This window comes from Hemicordylus capensis, chromosome 1 (assembly GCF_027244095.1).
Source record: "Hemicordylus capensis ecotype Gifberg chromosome 1, rHemCap1.1.pri, whole genome shotgun sequence".
In the NCBI taxonomy this organism is placed as follows: domain Eukaryota; kingdom Metazoa; phylum Chordata; class Lepidosauria; order Squamata; family Cordylidae; genus Hemicordylus; species Hemicordylus capensis.
In genome coordinates, this window is record NC_069657.1 from 208,498,185 (window position 1) to 208,518,495 (window position 20,311).

At 43.5% G+C, this 20,311-nt stretch overlaps 1 protein-coding gene across 4 annotated transcripts in view; it reads right to left on the reverse strand.

Annotated features, from left to right (window-relative positions):
• CALCRL (calcitonin receptor like receptor) overlaps positions 1-20,311 on the reverse strand; it is a 126,550-nt gene that overhangs the window by 66,398 nt on the left and 39,841 nt on the right. Inside the window, exons 1-2 of one of the 4 annotated variants that reach the window (XM_053272333.1) lie at positions 4,902-4,944; positions 3,493-3,563 (exon numbers count right to left, since the gene is read on the reverse strand). The exons of 2 other annotated variants lie outside the window; for them this stretch is intronic. The gene's annotated coding sequence lies outside the window, so the exon portion shown is untranslated. Of the gene's footprint in view, positions 1-3,492; positions 3,564-3,983; positions 4,074-4,901; positions 4,945-20,311 lie in introns of those variants that run through there. One more of the 4 variants, XM_053272324.1, reaches the window with a different exon arrangement.

Genomic DNA, 20,311 nt, shown 5'->3' on the forward strand with positions numbered 1-20,311 from the left:
AATTTTTAAAAAAACCTACTAATTTTTCTGCACATCCAAAATTCAATTCATTATGAAGACTTCTAAAAAAAGAACTTCTTTTCACTGCATGTGCAGAGTACTTCAAGGGAGACACTTCCTTTGTAAGAAAAGGGTGCTCTCTTGAAACGTTTGGCACACTGAATTATGTATGGTAAAGGAATTTGCTCTTACAGCCCATCATGAATTGAATTTTGAAAATACCAATACTAATGTAAGACAGCTTCTATTTGCATAGCCTTTTTTTGGGTAGATTTTCTTATATGGGTTCTGCCTTCTTGGCTTGTATAGGTAATCTAACTATGAATAGATTCTAACAAGTGATCCTCTATTACCCTAGTTCCTTGTCTTAAAATGTCATCTGAAACTGTATCTATTCCACAATTTAACCCTCAGGCACATTTCAGATGCAGCTGTATTTCCAAATGAATAAATAAGACCAAGTACAATTAACTCCACTCTTTCCTGCCCTAGCTCCCAAACAAAACAACAAATGCTCATACGACTGTCCATGAACAGCCTCTGCTGCACACATACACAGAGATGGCAAAAGAAAAAGTACACTGTTTACGGAAAATAAAAGTGTGCCTACACTGTTAGACTCTCACTACTGAGTGCCTCCATGACAGATACCATGCCATTGTGTTCACGTTCCTTGGATCTTAAGGTGTTCAGGGAAAACAAAGATACCATCATCAAATGCATCCACAATAATTTCATAATAGTGTCTGTAAATGAGGTTGACTTTTGCTTTGCTGGAGGGAATATGGGATCACATTTACATGGCATATGTTTTCTTGAACTCAAATGAAGCATCACAAGCTGACACGATTCACAGAACAACCTCTGCTGAGAGAAGCTCTGATGTTTTGAGGAAGTTTGAAAAAATCAGATAGTAAGCCAAAAAATATTTGCATTTTAGAATCGAAATACCTTTCAATACAGCAGGAGTCATATTTATTTTAGGTAGGGCAAAGAACAACTCCTAATGCAGCAATGCACAAAGCAGCAAGTAAGCCGATACAATGAGGGAAAAGATCACATAGCACAGTCCCAAATAGATTTTAATTTATCAACTTCAAGATATACATATATCTACAAGTCAAGCGTTTGTGTGCCAACAGTGTCAACCTCCTCCTCCTAAGCAGCTTCATTGGAGCAGACAGATTACTGTCAGAACAGAGAGGCAAAGAGAAAAGTAAGTTTGGGAGTCACAAGAGACACAGATCCAAATGCCCCACCCACTAAAACACCCATAAAGAAAGGCTCACTCATAGGAATATATGAAGCTGCCATACACTGAGTCAGAGCATAGGTCCATCTAGCTCAGTATTGTCTACACCAGGGTTTCTTAACCTTGGGCCTGCAGATGATGTTGGACTACAACTCCCATCATCCTCAGCCACAAAGGCCATGTTGGGATGATGGGAATTGTAGTCCAACAACATCTGGGGGCCCAAGGTTAAGAAACCCTGATCTACACAGACTGGCAGTGGCTTCTCCAAGGTTGCAGGCAGGAATCTCTATCAGCCCTATCTTGGAGATGCCAGGGAGCGAACTTGGAACCTAGATGCACTTCCCAGAGTGGCTCCATCCCCTAAGGGGAATATCTTACAGTGCTCACACTTCTAGTCTCCCTTTCATATGCAACCAGGGCAAACCCTGCTTAGCTAAGGGGACATGTCATGCCATTGTGACATAACATCCATCACACCAATAATTTCCCTCTGCATCAACCTGGTTTGCATGTTTGAAATAATGAGCTCACACAGGAAAACTGAGCTACACTGAAGGGTTAAAAAAGAATCCCATCATTTGGTGGGCATGTTAATAGTTTTGCCATATTTCTTAATCTCGCAGCCAAGAGCAAATACTTCCAGAGGTACTTAGTACTAATAGCGCTACTAGATTATAGTACTCTAGCATAATTTTAACAGAATATATATGCCTTGTACTTCCACTCACATGATACATGAGAATCCTCTATATAGTGGGCATGCATGAAATGGGCAATATATTAACTTTCTGTTAAAAACATAGCAAAGCAGCAACCCAAGACAACAGCACACAGCACACCTACAATGGTGTGCTGTGATGTCCATGTGGCCATGAGTAATATTTCTCAAACTGTGGGTCCACTCCCAACTCATGGGAAGGGTGCAAATGCATTTATCACATGTCTGCAAGCAGCCATAGTTCAAGGTTGCCCAAAGTGTGAGCAGCACACTTCAAAGATTATTGAGTGTGTGGAGTGGGGTCATGAGTCTCTCTAGGTGGCTACAGGCCTAGTTACCAGATGTGAAAAATGAAATGGTGCAGAGAAGAAGAGCATAAAAATACTGGGGGGGGGGGTTAAAATGCGGGTAGGAAAAGGGATTGGACAATGGGTGAAACACTGTAGGAGTGGTATTGGAGGTAAGATAGTGGAGAAGCACCTACATGGAACACGAAAATATTCCCAAAGAAGTTTTTTAAGTGAGCAGGAACACTGATGTTTAGAAGGGGATCTCATAGTTTGATTAAACAATGCCTTATCGCACGAGTTCATGGACACAATGGTGGTTTGGCAAAGATCTCTATAGAAGGTCTCCGTCTCTACCAAAGGATATTGTTGCAAGTGCCAGGATCCTTTTAGTCATGCTCGTTCTCACTGAGTGGCATCAACTCTTCTTTTTGTTGGGGGAAAACTCTTCTTTGCCTAAACACTATTTTGCCCTCTTCACTTTTACAAGGCATCCTCTGGTAATATTAATCCACACAGGTGGAAAATGAGCTAAAATTTATTTTAAAGTGAGCTCAAAATGCCACAGAAATCGCTCCTCAGCTTCTGCTTTGTGGTTAATTGAGAATTGATTTAGGACATTGTGTTCTGTCTAAAAATGATGGCAAACCCATTTAAGTTCTGCAAAGCTTTGCAGAGAGCTATTATCAAACTCAGCATCAGCGCTGTATTTTTTCCTGTTTGAAAAACATGTTCTCAATAGACATTTAAAATAACTGTCTTTCCTGAGCAACCTGATGCCAAGCACTTTTTTTACACCCTATTCAAAACAAAGACTTGTTAAAAAAGAAACGCACCATCATGCTTGACAAACTTTAAACAGTACAGAGCTGCATTTCCAAAATATTCCCCCTTCCTAATGGCAACACAGTGGTATTGCCAGGCAAAATCATCTGGGACACAGAAAAGATCCATTTTGAAAAAAACTTCTTTTCCTTATCAAGACACCTTGCCATTAACGAAACATTTTAAGACCTTTCACTTCTTCTAAATAAGATCCTCTTTTAACTGGAAAAATATTCTCCACGTTCTTTGGGCTAGCATTCATAGCAAATGGCACAAACTACAAGGAAATTCTTCTGTGCAAACAAAGCTGAAATGAATGGTAGCACCAGAAGAATATGGTGCAGAAAAGACTGCCCAGTGGATTGAGCTACAAAACAGGGTTCTGGTTTTTGTTTTTATATACCTACCAGTTTCTTGAAGTCCAAAAATGGGAAAGCAGAGTCTCAGACTTCTACACTAGAAGCCCCTGCACCCAGTACTTCATCCAGGATAAAAGAAAAATCAAGAATACCATGGTACTTATTGCTTGCATTAACTGTGATCATACTCCTATATTATGCTAAAGGCCCAAGACTGAAAAATGTTATATTAATACACCATCATCACACCCCAGCCTTGTGCTGGGGGTGGGGCCTTTGCCTCATCCAACACTGGGAGAAGCCACAAGGCTGCAGCATTTCTAGTAGCAAAGCTGCTGGGATTTGGCTGGGTATTCAGTGGGGGCATTGCCAGCTGAGCAGTTCAGAAAGCAGCACCCCACCAATGTCTCAGACTCTCTTTGTGTGGCTGCACTCCTTCTCACCCTGGGCACAGAATGGGCTTTCCGGCCTGAGTGAAAATTTAAAGCATCTTACATCTCATCTTAAACCAAGGGTTGTGAATTACTGAATATACATACCCCTGTTTGAGCTGTGCTTTCTCCAATTTATTTTCTTGAGAACTTCAAGTATAAATTGTAGGAGTATAAACTTTATAAATTGTGACCTTTATAAAGAATCAAAGAGTACTCAAAATCAGGATCAAAGAAAGGGTACACAAATGTTCTGCATTATGAACATTTGCAATGCCCTTGAACTTAGAAGAAATTAGGTGTTATTCTTTTAGAGAAAGAAATTAAATGTGTTAAGCAGTAATGTATGGGGATTTCTGAATTCACAGAACCCAAGAGCCAGTGTGGTGTAGTAGTTAAGAGTGCTGGACTAGGACCGGGGAGACCCAAGTTCAAATCCCCATTCAGCCATGAGACTTGCTGGGTGACTCTGGGCCAGTCACTTCTCTCTCAACCTACTTCACAGGGTTGTTGTGAGGAGAAAACTTAAGTATGTAGTACACCGCTCTGAGCTCCTTAGAGGAAGAGCGGGATATAAAATGTAATAAATATAAATAAATAAATACATACATACATAGCTTTTTAAAAGCCTTATATTACTATTTTGGTGCTAGGAGTCCACAGGGGCAAGGACTTCAGCACTAGTTTCAAAATGGTGTCCTGTGTCATGAATAAAAACAATAATAAAGTCAGAGAGTACTTGAGTGTGACTAAGGAGCCAAAACAGCTTAGGCTGAATCAAATACTATTAAGTCCGTTTAGCATGATTAACAGCCCTGCTCTCAAATAAACTTAAGCAAGAATAAGTGATTGAGTATCACTATGCTGTTTGGTTTGTCTTAATTGTTCTCAGATACAATGAGGGCCTGCACATAATGAGATTAATGCTGTGTCCTCATAAATCACTAACATGGTTTAGACTGAGCCACCACACCACACAAAAAAACCTGCACTGCACGAGGAGGGGAAAAAATCCTAGTCTTTTACCAGACTTTAAGCAAATGAGTGATTTAGACATGACATCGGTGGTGTAGTCACAAATTCAGAAGTGCAGGCGCTCACCATGCCAACCCACATTGCCACACCCACCCCAGCAGTCCTGCCCCATAGCCACACCCCCAATGAAAAACAAAACAAAACACCAAAGGACTGCTTTATATTAATCGTGTTTTAAAACCCCATTTAATTGTTTTCTGTGCAAACATGCAAGTTGTTGGGCGGTGGAGGGGGGGAGGCTTTCAAAATAAACCTGTCCAAAGCATACTGGACTATATTAGCGGCACCAAACATTAATATTCTGAGGGAAAGAGATGGTGATAAAAACACAGCACTATACAATTGGGTGGACAGCCATAGTACAAGAGGCCACAGTGGCCAATAGTCAGGAATAATGGGAGTTGAGGTCCAATATCAGCAGGAGGGCCAATGTTGTGCAGCCCTGGTCTACACTGACTGGCAGAAGTACCACAAGGTTTCAGATGGGAGCCTTTCCCAGCCCTATCTGAAGAGGATTGAATCTGGGACCTTCTGAAAAGCAGAAGAGTGAAAAAAGCAGATGCTCTACCACTGAGCTGACACCCTGCTAACAGAGCAAAGAGGCACCATTTGATTCTCTTTATTTAGCAGGGGGAGAGCAACTGGCCCTGTCTGTCCCCAGCACAGCATCCCTCCAGTGATTGTTGCTGGTGTCTATCTTATTATATTTCTTTTTCAGATTGTGAGCCCTTTGGGAACAGGGAGCCATTTTATTTATTTATTTATTGTATATATCTGCGTAAACTACAGTACTTTGGAAACTTTTGTTGAAAAGCGGTATATAAATTTTCATTGTATTCGTAGCTATGACCTCGTCCTCAAAGTCAGGGGTGGGAAAACGGCATCCAGTTATTATTAAACTGCAACTCCCACAATCCCCAGCCATTATGCAACAGTTAATGCATAACATAATTATCAAGTCAGAGTCTAGATATCTAGCAGTCTGGAGCAACAGCCACCACACAGCTCAATAGCTGCCAGCTGACCAGAAAATTTGTCCCAGTGGGGATCCTGTGGGGGGGGGGGGCGTTAAAAGAAAGGAAAAGGGAGGGAAAGTAGAAGAAAATGGACCTGTTGCTGAATAAACCTTTAGTTAAATCTATATAGCCACCTAATGGCACAGTGGGAAAGTAACTTGCCTAGGGAGCAAGAAGTTGCTGGTTCGAATCCCTGCTGGTATGTTTCCCAGACTATGGGAAACACCTATATTGGGCAGCAGTGATACAAGAAGATACTGAAAGGTATCATCTCATACTGCATGGGAGGAGGCAATGGTAAACACCTCCTGTATTCTACCAAAGAAAACCACATGGCTTTGTGGTTGCCAGGAGTCAACACCAACTCAACAGCGCAATTTTAAATCTACATAAGGGTTTTTTGTGTGTATTTGAAAAGCAGCTATAAAAAACATAAAGCCTTACAGAAGTTCTGTTGGTGGTGTTTGATCAGTGATGGCTCATTCACACATGCAAATCATCACTTGATTCTGCAGTCAGGAAGTGATTAACATGGATGCGTAAACCAGAACAGAACCAGAGGTTGTTTCAGGGCACACTTCTCTCACTCTTTCCAGTCTTCTACTTCTGTCTGGAATCTCTTTACCAATAATGTTAAAAGACAAATCGTGCAAGCTTGTATGGGCTTCCACACACCATCCCTGCTCCATCTTGAGGAGCATACTATCTCTTCTGTAGCACAGCTACATCTTGGAAGGAACAGTATCAGCCACTGCCACTGTACTATAAGTACTCTTGGATTAGCATTAAGAGCAAGCACAGATGTCATTGACTGGGGCTTACCTGTGCAAATAACTTCTCATTATAGCAGCAGAAAAGCTGCTCACAGAAGATCATGACAACTGCTTCTGTGGGCAGGGCAAACTCAACAAGTAGATACTTCCTTCACAGGAGCAAGCACTATAGTCTTTTGTGAGTGGTTTCTCTGAGATTACACTGCTCACCTGAGCAGTTATTTGTGTAGGTAAGCCCCCCCAAATAACATCTGCATCCACTCTAAGGCTAATGCCAAATCATATGAGCTGTTATCAGTGCAAAAGTTCATGGTTGAGTCTTTAGTTATTAATATATTTAATTTTATTGAATATTAATATATTTTATTTAAGAGAGAATGGAAGAATTAGGATTTCCATCATTTGTTCAATAAGCAGAGAAACTAGTGAACAACAAAAAGTTTGTGCCATGGTTTGTTATCTATAACTGATAAACTCAAGTTCAAGCTATTGCAAGCTTTAAAGCTTGTTAAGAACTAAGCTTATGAAAAATTATATTGACTAAATCTTGCTCTTTTTAATAGCAAGAGTAATTTTCAAGAGATTTAACTGGGTTGAAATATACGTATTTTATATTAAGTGAGATAAAAATACATGTATGTGAAATACACACACTTTCATATTTGTCCAATGAAATATTTCCATCCAGATTTGTTATAATCATTTAGCCTCACTCATCAGTTATAGATGAACTGAACTGTCCTGTCCTTGACAGTGCTTAGTTGTGAACAGCAAATACGCAGAATGAATAATTTCAATATTCCAAATGAATCATTTAAACAAAGTCTAATCCTTTGCAGTCTGCTTAGATTTACCTCCCCACCCAAATCTACATTCCCAAAACATAGGATGACCAGAATTCCAACATTCATCATAGACAAACATGGTGCACTCCACTGTCATGAGATGGATTAAGACAAAGAGGATGATTGTGAAAGAAAATCACACACTGGAGAGTAAAAAAGTCCTTTTTGGAAGAAGATCTTAGCTTGATGGAATGAGATCATTGACACAACCCACTTGGGTTCTCCTCTGTAGTTAATTGCGCTCTTTTCCTTGTCCCTCTTTTTCCATTGTATCATGTCTGTCTGACAGTATGTCATTTTGAACTCTAAACCACAATCAGTACATCGTCAGAAAGGCAGTGCATAAACGTAGTAAATAAACAGCAGCTATTCTGGCCTTTTTCCATTCTAGAGGCATCCATTTTATTCCCTCAGCAATTAGACTGTTTTAATCTAAAGCCTTGGCCCAACTTCTATACAGTGCTCAACTTGCCTTTGCATTGGAAGTGTTGCAGTCCAAGTTTTTCAGGAAGTTAATCCAAGTAGCTTATGGTGTCCCTAACACATTCCTCTGAGTGGAGGCTGGGTTACTTAGGGTAGAGTCTAAAATATATCTCTGTATATTTAAATTCTGGGCTTAAGGTAAATTTCTACCTTTTGGGGCTGGCATCGTTGATGCTGGCAGAAAATTTCAGCTCTAAATGGGAATATGCACTTAGGAAGGTTGTGTGCCTATGTTTTTTCACCACAGGTATCAAAAGCAATGGGCTTTGATCGAGCCAAATTGGTGCTTTGTCAAAGGATTTCGAATGTAGAGTGATAGAACCCTTATTTCAAAGGGAGTAGTATTAGGAACACGAGACCAGCTAGGTATCTTAATCTCCTTATGACAGCAAAATAACACAGGGCATTTACCCAGGCAAGCTTTAATGCTCTGCATATTGCAGTTATTGTAGGTAGATTTAACAGCTGTTTGATGAGCATGTTTGTCCTTGCGAAATCATGAATTATTGAAACAACAGCCCACATGTTACTTTATTGTATGACTTCTTGGGTCAATCTGATGAATTTTATATCCAATATCTTCTTTCAGACGACAATAAAATTTCTTATTCCGCATTATTCATCATCATCATCATTATTATTATTATTATTATTATTATTATTATTATTATTATTATTATTATTATTATCTTATAGCTTCTGGAATCTGCAAGGATATGGCATCTAAATGAATAGCTAAGTAAAAACGATCTCCCCCTGGGATTTTATATTTGTATACTTATTTTATGTATTCATTTGCTTCATATATTATGTACTACTAGCTGACCCCGCACAGAGCATCTGTGCGGCAGTACACTCTCCCCACCTTCAGGCCCAGTTTGTTCTCCCCCCAACCTTCTGCCTCAGTTAGTTCCCCCCCCCCACTCTTAAGGCCCAGTTAGTTCTCAACCTTCTGTCCCAGTCTCCTTCCCCACCCCCACCTTCTGCCCCAGTCTCCTTCCCCACCCCCCAACTTCTGCCCCAGTCTCCTCCGCCGCCCCGCCATCTGCCCAGTTTCCTTCCCCACCCCCCACCTTCTGCCCCAATCTCCTTCCCCATCCCCCACCTTCTGCCCCAATCTCCTTCCCCATCCCCCACCTTCTACCCCAGTCTCCTTCCCCACCCCCCACCTTCTGCCCCAGTCTCCTTCCCAACCCCCACCTTCTGTCCCAGTCTCCTTCCCCACCCCCACCTTCTGCCCCAGTCTCTTCCGCTGCCCCCACCTTCTGCCCCAGTTTCCTTCCCCACCCCCCACTTTCTGTCCCAGTCTCCTCCGCTGCCCCACCATCTGCCCAGTTTCCTTCCCCACCCCCACCTTCTGCCCCAGTCTCCTCCGCCGCCCCCACCTTCTGCCCCAGTCTCCTCCGCTGCCCCCACCTTCTGCCCCAGTCTCCTTCCCCACCCCCACCTTCTGCCCCAGTCTCCTCCGCCGCCCCGCCATTTGCCCAGTTTCCTTCCCCACCCCCCACCTTCTGCCCCAATCTCCTTCCCCATCCCCCACCTTCTGCCCCAATCTCCTTCCCCATCCCCCACCTTCTACCCCAGTCTCCTTCCCCACCCCCCACCTTCTGCCCCAGTCTCCTTCCCAACCCCCACCTTCTGCCCCAGTCTCCTTCCCCACCCCCACCTTGTGCCCCAGTCTCTTCCGCTGCCCCCACCTTCTGCCCCAGTTTCCTTCCCCACCCCCCACCTTCTGTCCCAGTCTTCTCCGCTGCCCCACCATCTGCCCAGTTTCCTTCCCCACCCCCACCTTCTGCCCCAGTCTCCTCCGCCGCCCCCACCTTCTGCCCCAGTCTCCTCCGCTGCCCCCACCTTCTGCCCCAGTCTCCTTCCCCACCCCCACCTTCTGCCCCAGTCTCCTCCGCTGCCCCCACCTTCTGCCCCAGTCTCCTCCGCTGCCCCCACCTGTCCCAGTCTCCTTCCCCACCCCCCACCTTCTGCCCCAGTTTCCTTCCCCACCCCCCACCTTCTGTCCCAGTCTCCTTCCCCACCCCCCACGCCAGGCCGAGTGCTCAGAAGAAACTGGAATAACAAAGAAACAGCAGTTTTGTGAGCACTTCTTCTTGCTATGCTAGTTTTCTATCTATATTCAGGGTTGCCCGCCCCCTCCATAGGCGTGGCCATTCAAACGAAGCCCCTACAGCCTACAGTGGAATATTCTGGGGGAGGGAGTGGAAACCCCTGCAATCTCCAATGGTACATCTCGGGCTGAATGTACAAACTGACATCCAAGAGTCCGTGGCGCGTGCCAGCACTCGGGAATGTCCGGGAGATCTTCGGGGAACCTCGTATCTGTCCGGCCCTCCCTTCGGCTGTTTCCGTCAGTGCTAAGCATCTCGCCTAGCCCGAGCTGAGAGGCCCTCCAGCCAGGCCTCTCCTTCCCAAGCCGACTCTTTGGGGCCGTCCATCTCTCTCTCTCTCCACCCGCCCACCCCGTCTCCGGCGGGGCCGAGTGCGGCGGCTGCCGCCAGCGGGGTCCAAGTGCGGCCGCCAGCCGCCACCGCCAGCAAGGCAGAGTGCGGCCGCCAGCCACCGCCTGCGGGGCCCAAGTGCGGCCGCCAGCTGCCAGCCTCCGCCTCACCTCCACGGTCGGGCCCGCCTGGCTCCTCAGCCATGGCCGCCACCGCCGTTCTCCTGGGTGCGCCAGCCAATTAGGCGCCCCGCAGCCCAGCCAATCAGCTGGGCTGCCGGGACGCATTTTTCCTGGGCACACCCAGGAGAATTATATATATAGATGTATTATTCATATGTATGGTGTATTTTTTTTAAAAAAAATTCTCTGGTCAGTGCTCAAAATAAAGTCTGCTATATTATTACATGACACATTTATGGACTGCAGATGCTCTGCAGAAGTCTGTTGCTGCATTATTTCAGTACCTACTAAGCCATGTGATGAACATAGGTGGTTGATGAAAGATGGTCATATTGTCTACAGACATTTTAATTCATGGTATCTCTAAACCAATGTTACACTTGCACACACTGAGACCATACCTACCAACTGTCTCAGATTTATCCAGGGCAGCCACAAATTCGCACCACATTTCGCAGTTCATGAATAGACATCTCAGAATCCTGATTTTCCAAAGCTCCCCCTTCCCCCACCCATCCCGCTTCCCAGCTGCTGCTGCAGGCTTTGGGATATGGGCAGCTGTGGATCTTGTTGGAAGTTTCATGAGAGATGACTTTGGACTCTCACAAGAGTTGCGACAAGATCCATGGTCTGAAAGGAGGCTGGAGGAGGAAGGAGGAGGCTCTCCTAGAATGGGTCGCCCTTTGAGTCAGTATCCTCCCTCAAAGCTCTAAGAGTGGGGGAGTAGGTATATATATAAAAACATCTGGCCACGAGGCACTGTGTTCAGAGCATGCAAATTTGCAGAGAGAGAAGGGTCTGACTGAGAGAGCTGGCTGACTGCTTTTCAGAACATTTCTTCAGTTTATATACTCCCCCCATTTGATTTCTTTTGAGAGAGTGGCGACTTTGCTTTTCAGATCTATTTATCCAGTTTATATTATAATCCCTATAGAAAAGGGTCAGATTTCATTTGAGAGAGCACAGACTTTGCTTTTCAGAACTATTTATTCAGTTTATGTGATGATTCCTACAAAATAGGGCCTGATTTCAGAGCAATTTCTCCAGTTCATATTTCCAATATAATCCCTATAGAATAGGGTCTGGTTTCAGAGCCCAGAACTTGCTTTTCTGAGTTATTTATCTAGTTTATATTATAAACCCTACATAACGGTCAGATTTCATTTGAGAGAACACTGACTTTACCCATATCCCTGCAATAGGGGAGATATTTTATTACGGAACTTTATCTTCATTGCTTGGAAAACCATTCTTTAAATTTATGTTTGACCCTCCAAACACCAGTATATGCTTAAGGAAAAATCAAAGCAAATACACTGTGAAACCACATTCAATTAATCATAGTCTTCAGGGGATTCATAAAGCCATCTAGGAAAGGGAAGACCTATGCTTTCTGTTCAACATGTGCCCGCAACTTCTTGGTATCCCATGATGGGATTCATGATGTAAAACTGCTTATAGTGACTGTGAAGCACAGGAGAAATGTGGAACATCAAAAGAGCTTAAAGCCCTCACAAGCACTGGTGAACACTTGGTCCAATCCACACAACCCAGTGACGGACAAAGCAGTGAAGGCAGAACTATAGCAGAAAGACATGCTTCAACTGGAGTGTATGCAGAACAAACAAGTATGAGAAATAGTCTCTGTGCAGTGATGACATCTAAGAAATCAGTGTTTTCAAGAACTGCAGCTGTACTGATTGGTCATCAACCATTGACCTAATCCAGGTCACTGGTCTGGTCAGTGACAAGCTCTGCGTAAGACCCAATTAGCTGCAACTCATTGAAGCTATTTTGATGACCACTAGACACTGGGCTAAGGGAAACTAGCCTGGTTTCTAGTGATCGTCAGTACCACCGGGAGTCCGGTGGTTCTATGGTGGCTAGCCCACCTAATTCCCCCTTCCCTTAAACCAAGCTAAAGGAGCATGCGCTCTGTTAACGTGGTTTTCCTGGTCGTGAGACACTGCAATGTGACTTTGCACTGTGGTGGGTCACGAGGAGACCCCCGACCAGGAGGCTCCTACAAGCCTCCCGGCCTTGGGGGTTTCCCCAGAATTGTGCATGGGGCATCATGGGACTTCTGGGGGCCAGGCGGTCCCAAATACCTGCAACCCCAACCGGTTCCATAATGGAGCAGATAGTTTTGTGGGTGGCCGATCTGGCCACCCAAGGCAAGCGCTCAGCTTGTGTGAGGGGAGAGCAGACTAAGCCCGCTCTCCCCGCACACCACCTTGAGACTCTTCACTTTGTGTGAAGCGCCTCATTATTTGAATGTATTTTTTGTTTGGGTTATAAGATTATGATTCTTACAGTTACAAACACTGCTTCAGCCCCATTCTTTAGATGTCTTGTTTTGTTGGATCACACCCAGATCATCATGTCCAAACCCCAGGCCAGTGCAAAAATCTACAAGACAACAGCACCTGGTATGCTCAGATGGTCTCCCATCCAAGTGATAATCAGGTCTGATCCTCCTTAGCTTATTAGCTTAGATGTTGCACAGCAAGAAGAGCTAAGCTGTGTTTCTAACAAACTTATCTAATGTTACACCAGCAAGATAGCAAGATACCTTAGTCTGCTTACGGTTCCCAAGTACAGAACAAATGCCTTGATGCATTTCCGTCTGCAGTTTTGGAGGATAGGTTTAAAAAGGTTTCCCTACTCTGCATGTTTATGCCCATGTGGCAATGGAATGGTCAAGTCAATGTTTTATTACATTGTGAATTTTGAAATGGTTTTTGAATCTCTTTTATTGCTCCACATGTAAGTAATTTCCCAGGCTGTTCTGATTATTTCTGTACTTGTTACTTGCTCTAAGACCAGATTTCTGATGTTACATATTATGCAGCTAAATTTTTTGTGATCGCTAATAGGATTAGACAGATGATGCTTGTGGTGTTTTGGGTTAACCCATTCCTTGATCCAGGCCAGCTTTTGAATGGGGCTTTAGTTACTTGTATTCCAGTCCTGGGGTAGAGGCGGGACTAACCAAGAGCCAGCAGCAAGAGCACAGAAAAGCAGTCTGCACTTGCCTCTCTGTACATAATATCTATTTCATTAAACAGTTAATATTCCGGATTCCACTCCAGTGCCTTGTCCTTGCATACCACAACCATTTCCCTTGAATTCTACAATGTTATCTATTGTAGTTTCTTAGATGTCAAGCTATATGGTGTTGGGTGTCTTCAGTATTCACTTAGGGGCTGGCTTGTCTGGTGCACCTCATATGCCTGTGTGGTGATGGAATGGTCAAGTCAATTTTCATGTTTTATTACATGACAACTATAGCATGACAACCATGACAACTATGGCCCTATTCCAATTGGTCACAGGGCCAACACACACTGCTGGTAATACTTTCGCCTGGGTCTTTTGCTCAGATCAGGGTGGTGTTCTGTGCATGGAGACTCCATTGTATCTCCATTGTCATGGACAGTCCACCATCAGGTTAAGGTTGGTTTTGTGGCCATAACCTGGGGTGCAGGACCTATTAGGATGGTCTGCCCAAGGAGGTTATTGGATCCTATAGGATTCAAGCAGTCTTGGAGGGTTTGAGAGTTGGTTCTGCCGGTGATTCTGTTGATGCCTTGGTGAAGACCTGGAATAGGGAGCTTACCAGAACAGAAGACACTATAGCCCCTAATTGCCTTTTCCATTCTGCTTCATAACTCCATGGTATACTTACCTGCTATGGGAGCTGAAGTGGCAAGGGAGAAGACTAGAGCATAAGTGGAGGAAAACCCAACTTCAGTCTGATAAGACACGGCACAAAGCCCATTCGAAGGTTTATTCTGTGGCAATACATGCAGCAAAGAAGCAATTCTATTCTGCATGTATTGCCTCTACAAGTTCACATCCAGCTGAGTTGTTCAGAGTTTCTGAGGGGATTTCCTCCGGTTCCCTCCTCTCTGAACTTAGATCTGGATTCCTCATTCTCCCACTGTGATACTTTTAACAACTTTTTGGTGGATACAATAACTTGCAGTTATGGTGGAGTATCTTTCTGTTATGACTCCACGGTTATGGTGGCATCACTAGTTTCTGGCTTAGGTGACAGAGGAAGCTGTGGGTGGCTCTATCAGTCAACATCCCCTTCAAAGCCTTTAAGGGGGCAGATGGAGAGCCCACACCCCAGTCCATCTCTGGAGTACGGATTTAAAAGGTGCACTGTGAGGAGGAGACAGGTGGCTCCTTCGCCTGTGGCCAGCGGCACCACTTTCAAAGCCAAACTGGACCCATGCAGGCATTAATGAGGGGTGGGGGCAAGTAGGAAGATGCTGGTGGCTCCTTCTCTCCCCCTACTGGGACCTTTGCAGAGCGCTGGGGGAGTGCTTGCAGGTTCAGAAAGGGGGGTCAGGCAAAAGAAGCATCTACCAACAGTCTCCTTTCCTTGCGCCCAACCTCCCTGCAGGGAACCTATCAAGAGCCCCTACTGGGACCTTTGCAGAGCACTGTGGGGAGAGAATCAATCACAGGGCACACCAGGAATCATCCTGGTGTCCCAGATGACACTCAAATCTATTTCTCCATAACATTATCATCAGGAAATGTCATAATCCCCCAAATGCCTGCCTATAGGCAGTAACAGATTGGATGAGGGGAAATAAATTGAAGCTGAATTCAAGCAAGATGGAGGTACTCATGGTAAGGAGTCATACTTCAAGCGATGAGATAAATCTTCCTGTTCTGGATGGGACTGCGCTCCCCGCAAATGAACAGGTACGTAGCTTGGGAGTGCTTTTGGACCTAGACCTCACTCTGGTTTATCAGGTTGAGGCTATGGCCAGGAGCGCTTTCTATCAACTTTAGTTGATATGACAGCTGCGTCCATGCCTTGAAGATGGTGAACTCAGAACTGTGGTGCCCTCTCTGGTAACATCTAGGCTTGACTACTGCAATGCACTCTGCGTGGGTCTGCCTTTGTATGTAGTTCAGGAATTTCGGCTGGTTCAAAATGCCGCAGCTCGGAGAGACCATATTATGCCTGCACGTGCACATAGCTTAGAGGCAACACTGATCACGAGACCATGGAACTCCCTTGGTTCAGAGATGTGGTTGACTTCCTCATCTGTGCACTTTTAGATGTCAGATAAAAATGTGTATTTACAAGCACATTTCTATAGGATGCTTTTTTTATAATTGTTGGCATTTTCTGGTTTATTAATGCTGTTGTTTTTGTTTTTATTGTTTTAATCGATATATTTGTGAGGGTTGCATGCTACTTTGCAGGTCTCTTTTTAGGATGGAAAGATGAGATATAAATAATTTAGTAAATACCTGAATAGATATTAATACTGAGACACCTAATGGCACAGTGGGGAAGCAACCTGCCTAGAGAGCAGGAGGCTGTTGGTCTGAATCCCCGCTGGTGCGTTTCCCAGAACATGGGAAACTCCTATATCGGGCAGCAGTGATATAGGAAGGTGCTGAAAGGCATCAATCCTCTCATACTGCATGGGAGAAGGCAGTGGTAAACCACTCCTGTATTCTACCAAGAAAACCACATGGCTCTATGGTCACCAGGCATTGACACCAACTCAACGGCACAACCAACCAACCAACCATCAGAAGCCTAGTTCATCAAAAATAGTAGTTACATCTCAGCTCTCTAGGAAATCCATGATCTTCAATATGTCATTAGCCCTGGCATAATTTGCTTTTTTTCCCTGTAAGGAAGAAGTGCAGGGTTTCCCAGTATGGACTGGGTCCACAGAGACGTAGGCTTTAATCCTACTTCCCTATGGTCCTGATGGTTTGTGACAGAAAGGGTACACTTGTTTTCATTCTCTTTCCGTCTTGGGCTTGTTTATACAACTAGCATGATCAAGTGGTATACTGTTTCCCTGGACTGAATACTTTTAAGCTGCACGTGAAGGGTTGCATAGTTGAATGTTCCCCTACTACAAAAACAACACTGAGGTCTAGCTTGGATCAAATGCCCCAATATGCACTTTTTCTATGTACAATTATTTTTCCCCTCCCTATCATTATGAATTCAAACATCTTCACCCCACAGCATAAAGTGGTACAGTTTAGAAAAACCTCTGTATAATCTGTAGAATAAAAGAAGTAAAATGGCCAGAGCTGCATGAATGCACTCACACAAATGTCCAGTCACTCCAGGACATTCAACAAAGAATGCCAGTTTTAGTCTCTTAAGAAGCAGACAGAATACTGGGATGAATTCGGATAAGCTTCACATGCTTAAGGTGTGGCTGTGGGAAACTCTGGTGCTTCTCAGACTTGGCCCCTAAAGTCCAATTAGCATTCTTCTTAAGTACAAGCAGATTTTTCCCCACATCCTTTAGCATTACTCCACCCTGCTGCTCTACCTGACAATGGAAAGTAACATATGAAGCTGGAAAATTAACAAGTGACACATTTCATCAGACAACACTAGAGTTTGCCAATCTGTCTTGACACTTGGGCAGAACCGTCTGTGAAAAAATTAAACACAGAGAGGAACAATCAAGACAGCTGCTGAGGCAATGTCTATGCTGCAACAATATGGCTTCTGCTCAGCTGAACACAGAGCAGAAAATGCTAAGAACCAGGTGTAACTGAGGCATTAAGTTGAAGCTAAGGATGGTTGGGTTTTCTGGATCTCTCTCCTTTTCAGGAATCAAGGAGGCTTGTATTTGAACTGTTGGATAGAATGATCTACTGACAGTGTTAAGAAACATTTGCCTTGGGGAAGACTTACACTAGGTTCAGAATTTTAAAAATAGTTTCTTCACACAATGTTTAATTAAGGTATTTTCATTGCCACACAGTGTGGCAATGGCTACTAGCATAGGTCCAGATCAATTCATCCTTTTGGGCAGTAGTGTGAGAATCATTTCCCTGGGTTATTGGATGAAAGAACAATGGGATCAGGGCCACATTCTCAGCATCTTCTTACTTGGGAAAGCAGTGAGCAAATTGCTCCATCAACATAATTCCTATATTCAAACAGTCCAAGTGCAGCATAAAAAGGAGCTAGTGCTCGCTAAATCTGTATTAGGCTTAGATGGCTTTTTAAAAAGACTATGCACATTAATAGATAGTAAATTTATCCCCCTTTTAAAGCCTGGCTTTTAGTGATATCTAGTTTTAATTTTAGTCTAGTTTAAATGTTTTCTGATTTTAATTGTTTTATTATGTGTGTGTGTGTTTTAATGTAACTTACCCCGAGCCACTTTAGGAAGGGTGGTATATAAACTGAACACACAAAATAAATAAAATCTTAGTAAGAAACAGAACTCCCATTTCCAGAGGCAGCATACTTCCGATTACCAGATACTAGGAATAGATGACAGGGATGGCTTGTAAACTTAACAGGGGCATCTCACTGTTTATTATGGAAACAGAAGACTGGACATAAGGGACCTTTGGGGCTTGTTCAACATAGTAGTAATTATGTACTAAGACACATAATAATATAAGAGCCCTGCTGGATGAGACCAAAGTTCCATCAAATCCAGCACTCTGTTTTCTATAGTGGCCTAGTGGCCTCTGGGAAGCCCACAAACAGGACATATTTCAAGTAAGTGGTGGTGGGGGGGGAGGACTGACTTTTGAAAAACAATTGTGCTGAATAAATTTCATTTTATTTAAATTTATTCTGTAAATTGCTCAATAAACTATCCCTTGCTAACAACAAAAAGGCACATTTTAAAGTGGCAATTCTCATTTTTAGCAAGGGGAGGGCAACTGTCCCAATCCAACTCCAGCACAGCAGCACTCCAGTTGATATTGCTAGTGCCTACCTTACATTTCTTTGGGGACAGGGAGCCATTTGATTTATATGTGAACTGCTATGACAACTTTTATTGAGAAGTGATATATACAGGTGGTGGTAGTAGTAGTAGTAGTAGTAGTAGTAGTAGTAGATGTCTAATTAGAGAAACATTCCAGTCTTCTGATTTTGTTTTGTTTTGAAAAGTAGACATCTGCCTGAATCAGTGTTGAATTCTTGGTGAAGCACATGTATCAGAGGAATGAAGGCGGAATTAAGCAGATTTCATCTTGCAGCAGGAAAAAAAATGAACCAGATTCTGTTGTCTCATATGACTACTAGTCATTTTGGTGAAATTTAGTCAGAGCTGTGTTGGCTCTATTTTTTAATTATTTATTATTATTTTGGGTTTTTTACATTTATATCCCACTCTTCCTCCAAGGAGCCCAGAGCGGTGTACTACATACTTGAGTTTCTCCTCACAACAACCCTGTGAAGTAGGTTAGGCTAAGAGAGAAGTGACTGGCCCAGAGTCACCCAGCTAGTATCATGGTTGAACAGGGATTTGAACTTGGGTCTCCCCGGTCCTAGTCCAGCACTCTTACCACTACACCACGCTGGCTCTCAGTCGAGCTTATGCAACTATCTCCATTGTTCCACAGTGAAACAAAATGGCTACCTTTGGTTGTAAGCTCAGTCTGAATTGACCCTCAGCCTCAGTTCGAATACAGCTCCATTTGTGTTTCCTGTTATCCAACGGGACATGTGTAACATAAAACACAATTTGCTAACACATTTGCTTGCAGCTGCTGGCTTGGCAGGCTTCTGAAATTGAGAAAATTTTCCAGGCTGTGGTGGAAACGTTACAACAAAGCTTTCATCATCAATGGCCTTGAAAGAGCATCCTTCAGTGTTCATCCCATGTGACTAGAGTACCATTTACTTCCTTCAGTATACCCTGTGCCAGAACTCTTTAAGCAATGGCCTATCATTTATCATCAGCTTCCTCTCTGTGTTGATGGAGTGGGATATTCACCGAAGCAGTTAGCAGTGCAAGTGTTCCTGGATTCATCAGCATAGAAAATAAAAGGATATTGTGTGCCTAGCTGCTGTGAGGCTAGAGCTAACTTAGAAGTCCCTTGGATAGGTGTTTTTCCACTAATGGAAAGCTGCTTTACAAGTATTTTTACCCATGGCTATTATATCTGTGGTGCTCCATAACAGACACACAACTGAAGGAGGGCTTTGTTTCCACATGACACTTGTCACTACAGAATAATTCCATTCTGTTTATATAAATGGGGACAGAGAGTACCTGTCCATTCTATGTACAGGTGAAACTCGGAAAATTAGAATATCGTGCAAAAGTCCATTAATTTCAGTAATGCAAATTAAAAGGTGAAACTGATATATGAGACAGACGCATTACATGCAAAGCGAGATAAGTCAAGCCTTAATTTGTTATAATTGTGATGATCATGGCGTACAGCTCATGAAAACCCCAAATCCACAATCTCAGAAAATTAGAATATTACATGAAACCAATAAGACAAGGATTGAAGAATAGAACAATATCGGACCTCTGAAAAGTATAAAGTGTACTGTGCTTGATTGGCCAGCAAACTCGCCTGACCTGACCCCATAGAGAATCTATGGGGCATTGCCAAGAGAAGGATGAGAGACATGAGACCAAACAATGCAGAATTGCTGAAGGCTGCTAATGAAGCATCCTGGTCTTCCATAATACCTCAACAGTGCCACAGGCTGATAGCATCCATGCCACGCCGCATTGAGGCAGTAATTGCTGCAAAAGGGGCCCAAACCAAGTACTGAATACATATGCATGCTTATACTTTTCAGAGGTCCGATATTGTTCTATTCTTCAATCCTTGTCTTCTTGGTTCCATGTAATATTCTAATTTTCTGAGATTG